Below are 8342 nucleotides of genomic sequence, written 5' to 3'. Positions count from 1 at the left end.
AAGGCCTCCAAACCAACCCCAGCCAGCAGAGTTCCTAGTCTCTTATGCTTATAGGATGCAGGCAGGATTTTCTCCCTTTCCCTTAGGCATAATGGGAAGTACCACTTAACCCAGTTCATAAGGCCCTGTCCTCAGAGCCTTGAGTTAAAGTAACTAAACTTATAGACAGAAAAACAAAGTCTCTAGGCCTATGTTTGGCTCACAAGCTGAAGATTGTAGCAGCAAGTATGGCTTCTAGCTCCCTCTCCCTTGCATAACTTCTTTTTCTGGATTATACAGTCCAGTCCCAAAAACAGGACATGATTGCACGTAGGCTGTTTTGGCTGTAAGCTCCAGACTGTCCCTAAAGGGGCAGTACACTTCATCACAATGCTATGCTGATTAGGAATCAATGTTGTAAACCAAACTAAAATAAGAATAAGCCATTCTTAATCTGAAATAAGAATATTCACACAGCATTTTGCACCAGTTTAACTAAACCAGTTTAAAAATCAATTTAAGTTAAAGTGGTGCAAGTTCTGTATGTAGACAAGACCTAAACTTGCACAGCCCAGGATTCAGGTCCTCACAGAAACAAATGTTTTGCAGCCATTGGTCTGCCCCAGACAAACTCTTCCTTTCAGTCCCTCTCCAATCCTGCCATTCTTGCTTCCCCTTCCCAATTCACTCACAGCCATATATGTCAGCAATTAGACTTGACCATAGTCTCTGCAACAGAATAGACCCATGTTCACACCCTTCACACTCTTGTAGTGTTTGTACAAAGTATACCTTGTGAGGTATCACTTAAAAACTCATAATTTGCTGATCAGTAATATCACTACAAAATGCATGTAGCAATATTATATGTGAAGTTATAAACAAAAGCTTAAATCACAACCAAAAGTATGTTTTCCAGATAAGACTTGGCATGGCCAAACCAGTTCCTCAGAGACAAAGAGTAAGCTGACCCCTCAGCCATACATAAACAAGGCTGATGGACCATTATCTGCTAAGTGGCCATTCTTTGGCAGGAAAGGGGGCAGGGGCAAAAAATCTTCATCTGAGCAAAGAAATAGCATGGAGTTTCCTTCTGCACAGACTGCCTGTCGCCTTTCTCCCAGCTGGAAATGCTTCTCAAAGGCGGGGTCAGAACTATAAAAAGAAGGGGAAGATACCGCAGGACACCTGTTTCTCTCCCTGCCCATCACATTCATGGCACCTGAAGAGACAAAGGAAGCAGCTGTTGGACTCTGGGGGAAGGGTCCTGACCTTAAGAGTTTGGTTGGTAAGACTGCTGAAAGCATGTGGTGAGAAAACTTTGCTGTGAATCTAATGTAGCTTGTTAAGCTAGGCACCAGTAAGTTATCTTTATTTTTCTTGTAACCATTTATGACTTTTATGCCTCATTACTTGTACTCACTTAAAATATCTCTTTGTAGTTAATAAACTTCTTTTAGTGTTTTATCTATCCAATGTGTTCAAGCTGGGGCAACAAGGGGTGTGCATATTAATCCCTTAAAGGAATAATGGACTTAGTATATTTGCACTGTCCAGGAGAGGGCTGAGGACATACATGTGTGGGGTCACCCTGTGGTAATTTTTAAGGCTGGTAACAGCCAAGGTGTGGCTGGCTGGCTGCAGCACACACACAGCCATAGTTGGGAGTGACTGACATGCTGGAAGCTGTTTGTCAACAGTCCAGGTTGGAGGCTACAGCAGCAAGGCATTGCAAAGGGCACCCAGGTTAGAGGGCAGCGGTGACACAGCTACTCATAAGTCTGGATTGTACCCTGGTATGTCACAGTCTCCACCCAGCAGCAAGCATTTGCCTTGGTAGCCAGAGAAAGAAGGAAGAATGATACAGAATTTTGAGAGGACCTGCTGCCTCTGATGAATTGCAGGTCCCTCTGATAATGCTGGTCCTCAACACTGAGGACTCAAGAAACCAACATTAAACCACATATAAAGACAAAGTCCAATTTGTGGTTAATCTATAATAGTGTAGATGCTCAGAATGAAATCCAGGCTTGTCAATTAGAGAGGTCCTCAAGCTGCAGAGTTGAGGTCTGGATCCAACCTCCTCTGAAGTTTGAGATTCTTCAGATCTAGGGGTTTGACTTGGGCTCATTTCTCCTGCCAATGAAATGAAGTTGACAGGCAAGTGACCTGAAGGAATGGATATAATTATAAGAAAGACATTAACATACAGAAAGCATTTGTGTATGTTCCAGTTTCCAGTAATATTGCAAAAAATATTGCCAGAATTTTGGTGGGAAGGGCCTGAAGTGCACACCCTATCTACCAGGCTGAGTGGGGAATAAAATCTCCGGTTTTAGAGCCTGATCCAGCTCCCACTGTAGTCAACTCCCATTGGCCTAAATGGTGCAGGATTGAGCCCAAACAGTATGGAATATTAATATTCTTGCCCTTTATGTGCCTTTTACCAAGAGATTTTGATATTCTTTCTATAAATGTTTTCCAAGGGCCTGATTAACAAAAACATCCCTGTTCAGGGCAGCACTTAAACGTATGCTTAAATTTAAACATATATTTAAGAGGATGTTTTCAGTGGTGGCAGATGACAGAACAAGGAGCAATGGTCTCAAGTTGCAGTGGGGGAGGTCTAGGTTGGCTATTAGGAAAAACTATTACACTAGACGGGTGGTGAAGCACTGGAATGGGTTACCTAGGGAGGTGATGGCATCTCCATGCTTAGAGGTTTTTAAGGCCTGGCTTGACAAAGCCCTGGCTCAGATGATTTAATTGGGATTGGTCCTGCTTTGAGTAGGGGGTTGGACTAGATGACCTCCTGAGGTCTCTTCCAACCCTAATCTTCTATGAGTCTATGTCTTGAAAAGGGATGAATTTAAGCATGTGATTAAGTATTTTGCTGTACTGAGGCCCAAATGAATGGCAGTAGAAAAGCATGACCCATTTACACAAATCCCACAATTTGGGAAATATTAATAACATCACCCAATATTTCTTTATAATCTACATAGTTTAGTAACAGGTTTCAGAGTAGCAGCCGTGTTAATCTATATCCGCAAAAAGAACAGGAGTACTTGTGACACCTTAGAGACTAACAAATTTATTTGAGCATAAGCTTTCGTGGGCTACATCCGATGAAGTGGGCTGTAGGCCACGAAAGCTTATGCTCAAATAAATTTGTTAGTCTCTAAGGTGCCACAAGTACGCCTGTTCTTTTTTCATAGTTTAGTAAAACCATTTGATTATTTTCAGAAGCAGTTTCATTAGTATTAGGGATGTAAAAACATGGCTGATACATTTTTGAGCCCCTTTGAGTTTATGGGCCAGAGTCTACTTTTAATGCAGCAAAACTCCATCAACATCAATAGTGCTGCTCTAGATTTGTAGTGGGTGAATGAGAGCTTTTACTCAGTCAAACACAAATGTTTGTAGCCTGGAACAAATGCTAACTACTTCAAGTTACCTGGTAATCAATTAAAAAAGGTCTACAGTAGATCTATCCATAGTTGCAATGATAATGTAAAAGGATCAGAGGGATAGTCGTGTTAGTCTGGATCTGTAAAAGCAGCAAAGAGTCCAATGTAAAAGGAGGCAGTGTGTATGAGTGTGCACATAGCTTTAATCAGTAGCTCTGAGCAGTGGGAACTGCCCTGTTCACCTAAACTGAGTGTTATATCTGAAGTATAATGATGACAATTAAAGTGTGGACATTACCAGCAATTTCACTGCTGATCAAAGCATGCTGGAAAGTAGCCACTCATTTTGTCATGAGTGGTTGGAGCTTGGGCTGTGGCTGGAGTTTGAAAATGCTTATGTTTTCCAGTCTGGTTGTAGATCACTCAGATTTTTTATTTATTTTATATGTTGAAAAAATGAGAATAATGAACACACTTTCGGGGATTCTGAGTTATTTCCCATTGTTTAAATGTGTTTTTGTCTTATGCAACTTCTGAGATGTTTTGAAAAGCTCTTTGCCGCCCTCTCCCCCCAAAAAACCCCAACCAAGCACAGCAAATAAAAAGACAGCAACAGCAGAATATAATCCAGACTTCTTCTTAGCAAACTCCATTAGATTTTTCATGCTGCTATGCCATCTAACTTTAATTAAACATTTAATATTCCTCTGCCATTTTAGCATCTTGGTGTCTTATACAAATGATACAATTCCCCGATGTGCTAACATGGCAATGGTAAATGAGCAGTTAATACTGCTTCTGTATTTATATAAGCATTATAAATTACAATCATTCTGAAAAGACCATGATTATTAATCACCCCATTCAGCTATATGTTTTATGTGACTAAACAAAGAACATAGTGACCTCTTTGTAGTTAATTATTTACTGTATATTGAATTTTAAAACAAAACATATTGGTGACCTTATTCTGGTGAGTTTTTGGTATGTCAAATAGACTTTCTCCTGTGATATGAAAAGGGAAGAAAATGTTTACATAAGAGTTGTGACATTTAGTAACCTTATCTACATTCCCTCCTCTCATACAATAATTAACATGTATATGTACAATAATTAACATGTATACCATGGAAACGTATGAACTCCTATCAGCAAAAAAAAGGATTCTGGAACTGAAGTCTGAAAAGAAATCAAGCAGAACCAACATGGTTAAAAAAGAATTCACTATCCTTAAACTATATACATTTATTAAAGATTCTTAAAGGTTCAGGTCCCCTATAATAGTTATTTCTGTAACAAAACACCCCACCCCTGCCCACCAAATCTAACAAACCAATGTTAACAAATCTATTACAGTGTCTAACATTGTCTTTCTTGCTTCATTAGCCTTGGCACTGAATTCAGAACTGTTGCAGTTTGAATGAACAATGTATGGTATAGACACTTCTGTATTAGGGATAATAGAAATAAGTGTTTGAAGAAATATTAATCTTAATCCAAAGGGTCTCAGTCTACCCTGCACGCAGAATGATCTGCACACAAAAATAGTACAATTTGTTGATGCAAATTTGGTCATTAGAAATCTAATAATCTGATTTGCACACACAAACCATGATGTCCTGAAAACAGCATACACAATTCTTGGGCTAGATGATGGCATTTATTCCACTGCCGATATAGGGGAAGGTGGAGAGCTGCACCATCCCAGGAGGAGCAGCTGAGAAATTGCGCTGTTAATCTTTGTGTATGGAAATGGGGTGAAAGTGGGTGCACAAATTGTTCCATTAAGTAGGGTGGGGAAGGTTGCTTCCCTCAGTGCTCCAGCCCTGCACTGTGGACTTCTGCAGATGGTGAGTGGGAGCAAGCAGTCACCTGCTCCCCAGCATGACCAGCTCCGATGCAGCTGCAAGTGTGGAAGAAGCTTTTTGTATGGTTATCCACCCCTGCAGGTATGAGCATTGACTTCTTGCAATCTTGCCCTTCGAATCCATTTGACCTTAACTTTTGAAATGTCCTGAGAGAAGCAAACCTTTCCAGGTTCAACTTCTAATAAATTCTGCCCAGAGGAATGGTAAATTGAATGGGAATTTAAACTCTTCCCCAGCCATCCATTAGCTGTACTAGCTGTAGGGACAAGAAGGGTCAAGAAGCAAAGGGCAAGAGTGACATGTGAACAGTGATCTAGGGAAGAAAGGAAGTCCTGATTTGAGAGCAGTGGAACAGAATGAGAGGAGATGGAAGATGGCTTTGGGCCTGAAGAACAAAGCCCTGCAGAATGACAGAGAGCCTTGGAGGGGAAAGAGACATGGAAATGGAGAGACTGACAGCTGAAGAGCGAGCTTCAAGTAATGGAAGAGCGAGATGAGACCCTGGAAGCAGAGATAGACATGGGGTGGAAGAAATTGTGATGTTACTGAAGAACCAGAGGAAGGAGCAGAGAGGCTGGGTCCTGCAGAAGACAAAGGGAGAGAAGTGGATTTACAAAGGCTGTTCAAAATGCAGAATGAAAGAGGCTAATCTAGGTACAAAGGGGACACTGGGGAGGAAAATTCAGAGAGGATCACATAAGGATTGGATCCTGGACAGCCTTCTGTGAGGCTGAAGAGGTCATATATCTGCATATTTCTTCTGATGTATTTATTACTTATTTTTCCCTGCTAGGAACTTAGGCTGGAGAGATGCATCTTTCTAAGGTTCTCACTACATTTCCACGAAAAATATATCAATGTTTTAATGACAAAGGTTTCAGAAAACTCAAAACTTCAGGCCCCACTCATCTCTGCTTGTCATTCACATGGGTTTCAAGAAAGTATTCGTCCACCTTTTAAAAAATATACTTAGGGCTGGTCCACACTAACCCCCCAGTTTGAACTAAGATACGCAACTTCAGCTACGTGAATAACGTAGCTGAAGTCGAAGTACCTTAGTTCGAACTACAAAGTACTTACCGCGGGTCCACACGTGGCAGGCAGGCTCCCCATTGACTCCGCGTACTCCTCTCGCAGAGCGGGAGTACTGGTGTCGACGGCGAGCACTTCCGGGATTGATTTATCGTGTCTAGACAAAACGTGATAAATCGATCCCAGAAGATCGATTGCTTACCGCTGATCCTGAAGGTAAGTATAGACGTACCCTTAGAATCTTGCCAAAAGTATTCAAAGAAATGAGGTTAGCTGCTCAGTGTTTAGTCACCAATGAACTGAAGTTCACATAAAATGGATGCAATTCAGAGTGATTAGCACGTCTACTCGGAAAAGGGTCAGGAGAACTAGAGTAACTGAGATACTGAACTTATCTCTCCCTTCCAGAGGGCAGTCCCTCCAGCTCCATATTGTAGTTATTGGCATAGCGTCTCACATAAAGGTTGCTTGCACTGCACCAGCCAAACGGATAAAAATAGTCTTCCATAATACAAATGAAAAGGGGTAATAAAAGTTCATTTCCCAGTGCAGTAGGAAAATACATAAATAGCCTCTCTTATTATTGGACTACTCAGTTTTTATGGTTTTCTAGTCATTATCTGCTATGCATGGAAAAACATGCACATGCTAAAAAAACTTATCATCTGCTTCAATGGCCTGTGGTCAAATGTATTTAAAACACTAACAGTAATAATGCATAATGTCTCTTTTTCCCCCTTGGAAGATAATCTCAGGCTCAGTTCCCAAACTGTTGTAGATAATTTTGCCTTAAGAAAAAGTAATTCACATTGACTACTGTTGGCTAAACCTTTTAAAAACTTGCATTTTTGGAAATGCTGCTATTTTTCATCTTACTGTGGCTAAGATAATACAGTTTCACACTCCTTTGGTTTCATCATTTTGACAAAAGGTTTTGCTATTTCTTATGAATTTTTGATTCTGTATTTCAATCATCTAGTAGCTGAATAGTCAGAAGTTTGAAAAATTCCAACTATTACTTAACCATGACTAATTTTTTTTTAAAAAGAACTTTAAGCCACATATGACTGACTCCTTATCTACAGTTAGCAGGGGAAAAAATGGCTTCTATGGAAATAAACATGGTGATCTGTTAAATTATGGATAAAGAATGCTATGTTTTATGCCTAATTATAAAAATGAGCAAAGCATCAAAGAGTTTATTTTTGAATTCTAATGAAGAAGAAAGATTGTTCCCTCCATCCTCCCCCATTACAACTTAGGTAAGAAAGTGTAAAATTTCAGAAGGGCTGAGAGAACAGACCTGGTGCTTGCAAATTTTGTCCTCGGTTTTTTGGGGCTCACAAATTGAATCTGAGATAGGTAGTGGTGCAGATACTTGGATCTGCTCCTACAGTTCAACCAAAGGAATGATAATACAGAAGTTAGTTGTGCTCCAAAAATGGGGGGTGGAGAGGGTCTCTTCTGAAAATTTACTCATTCTGCAGGTAAAATATTAACAGCATCTAAGCTGTTAATATTATGATAAACACAAACACTGGGCCCAATCCTTAGAGCGGTTCTGGCTGCTTTGAGCTGGAGCAGTGCAAAGCAAAGGTAAAGCCAGATTAACCAGTTTCCTGAGGGTTCCCCTTTGTGTTTCACTGGTAAAGTGTTGTGTCATTGGTTATCCAGCTGGAGAGACAGAGATGGAGTTCAGATTTGGATCTTAGAGAAGATTTCCCACATGTTGTGCATTTCAGTTTAATCTATGATCCTTGTGCCATTTTTCTAAACGGCCATTGGAACCTAAGTTTGTGAAAGTGGGGGGGATACTTGATGGTACATCAGAACTAAATCTTAATCAGTGACTTGGGAGACCCTAGAAAAAATATTTGGAGAGGTGTTAGGCTTTGCTGCCAACAACATGTGGCTGATAACACTTTCATCAGATGCAACTAGTCCCACCAAAAGAATGTCTCAATGCCTAAAAGAGATCAAATACTGAATGAAGAGTAACTGGGCTCAAACTGTACCCAAGCAAGACTGAAATGATGCTGCATGAAAGGGGGAA

At 40.4% G+C, this 8342-nt stretch overlaps 1 long non-coding RNA gene across 1 annotated transcript; it reads right to left on the bottom strand.

Moving 5' to 3' along the window:
• Nucleotides 1-243: 243 nt before the first annotated feature.
• LOC135981915 (uncharacterized) lies at nt 244-6812 on the bottom strand. The gene is made up of 2 exons (XR_010599105.1): nt 4516-6812; nt 244-1201 (listed from the first exon to the last, which is right to left on the bottom strand). It is a non-coding gene; the product is annotated as an uncharacterized LOC135981915 (long non-coding RNA).
• Between the last annotated feature and the right edge of the window lie 1530 nt (nt 6813-8342).

This window comes from Chrysemys picta, chromosome 2 (assembly GCF_011386835.1).
Source record: "Chrysemys picta bellii isolate R12L10 chromosome 2, ASM1138683v2, whole genome shotgun sequence".
Taxonomy (NCBI): domain Eukaryota; kingdom Metazoa; phylum Chordata; order Testudines; family Emydidae; genus Chrysemys; species Chrysemys picta.
The sequence above is the reverse complement of the archived record's forward strand: the minus strand, read 5'-3'. Positions and strand labels throughout refer to the sequence as shown.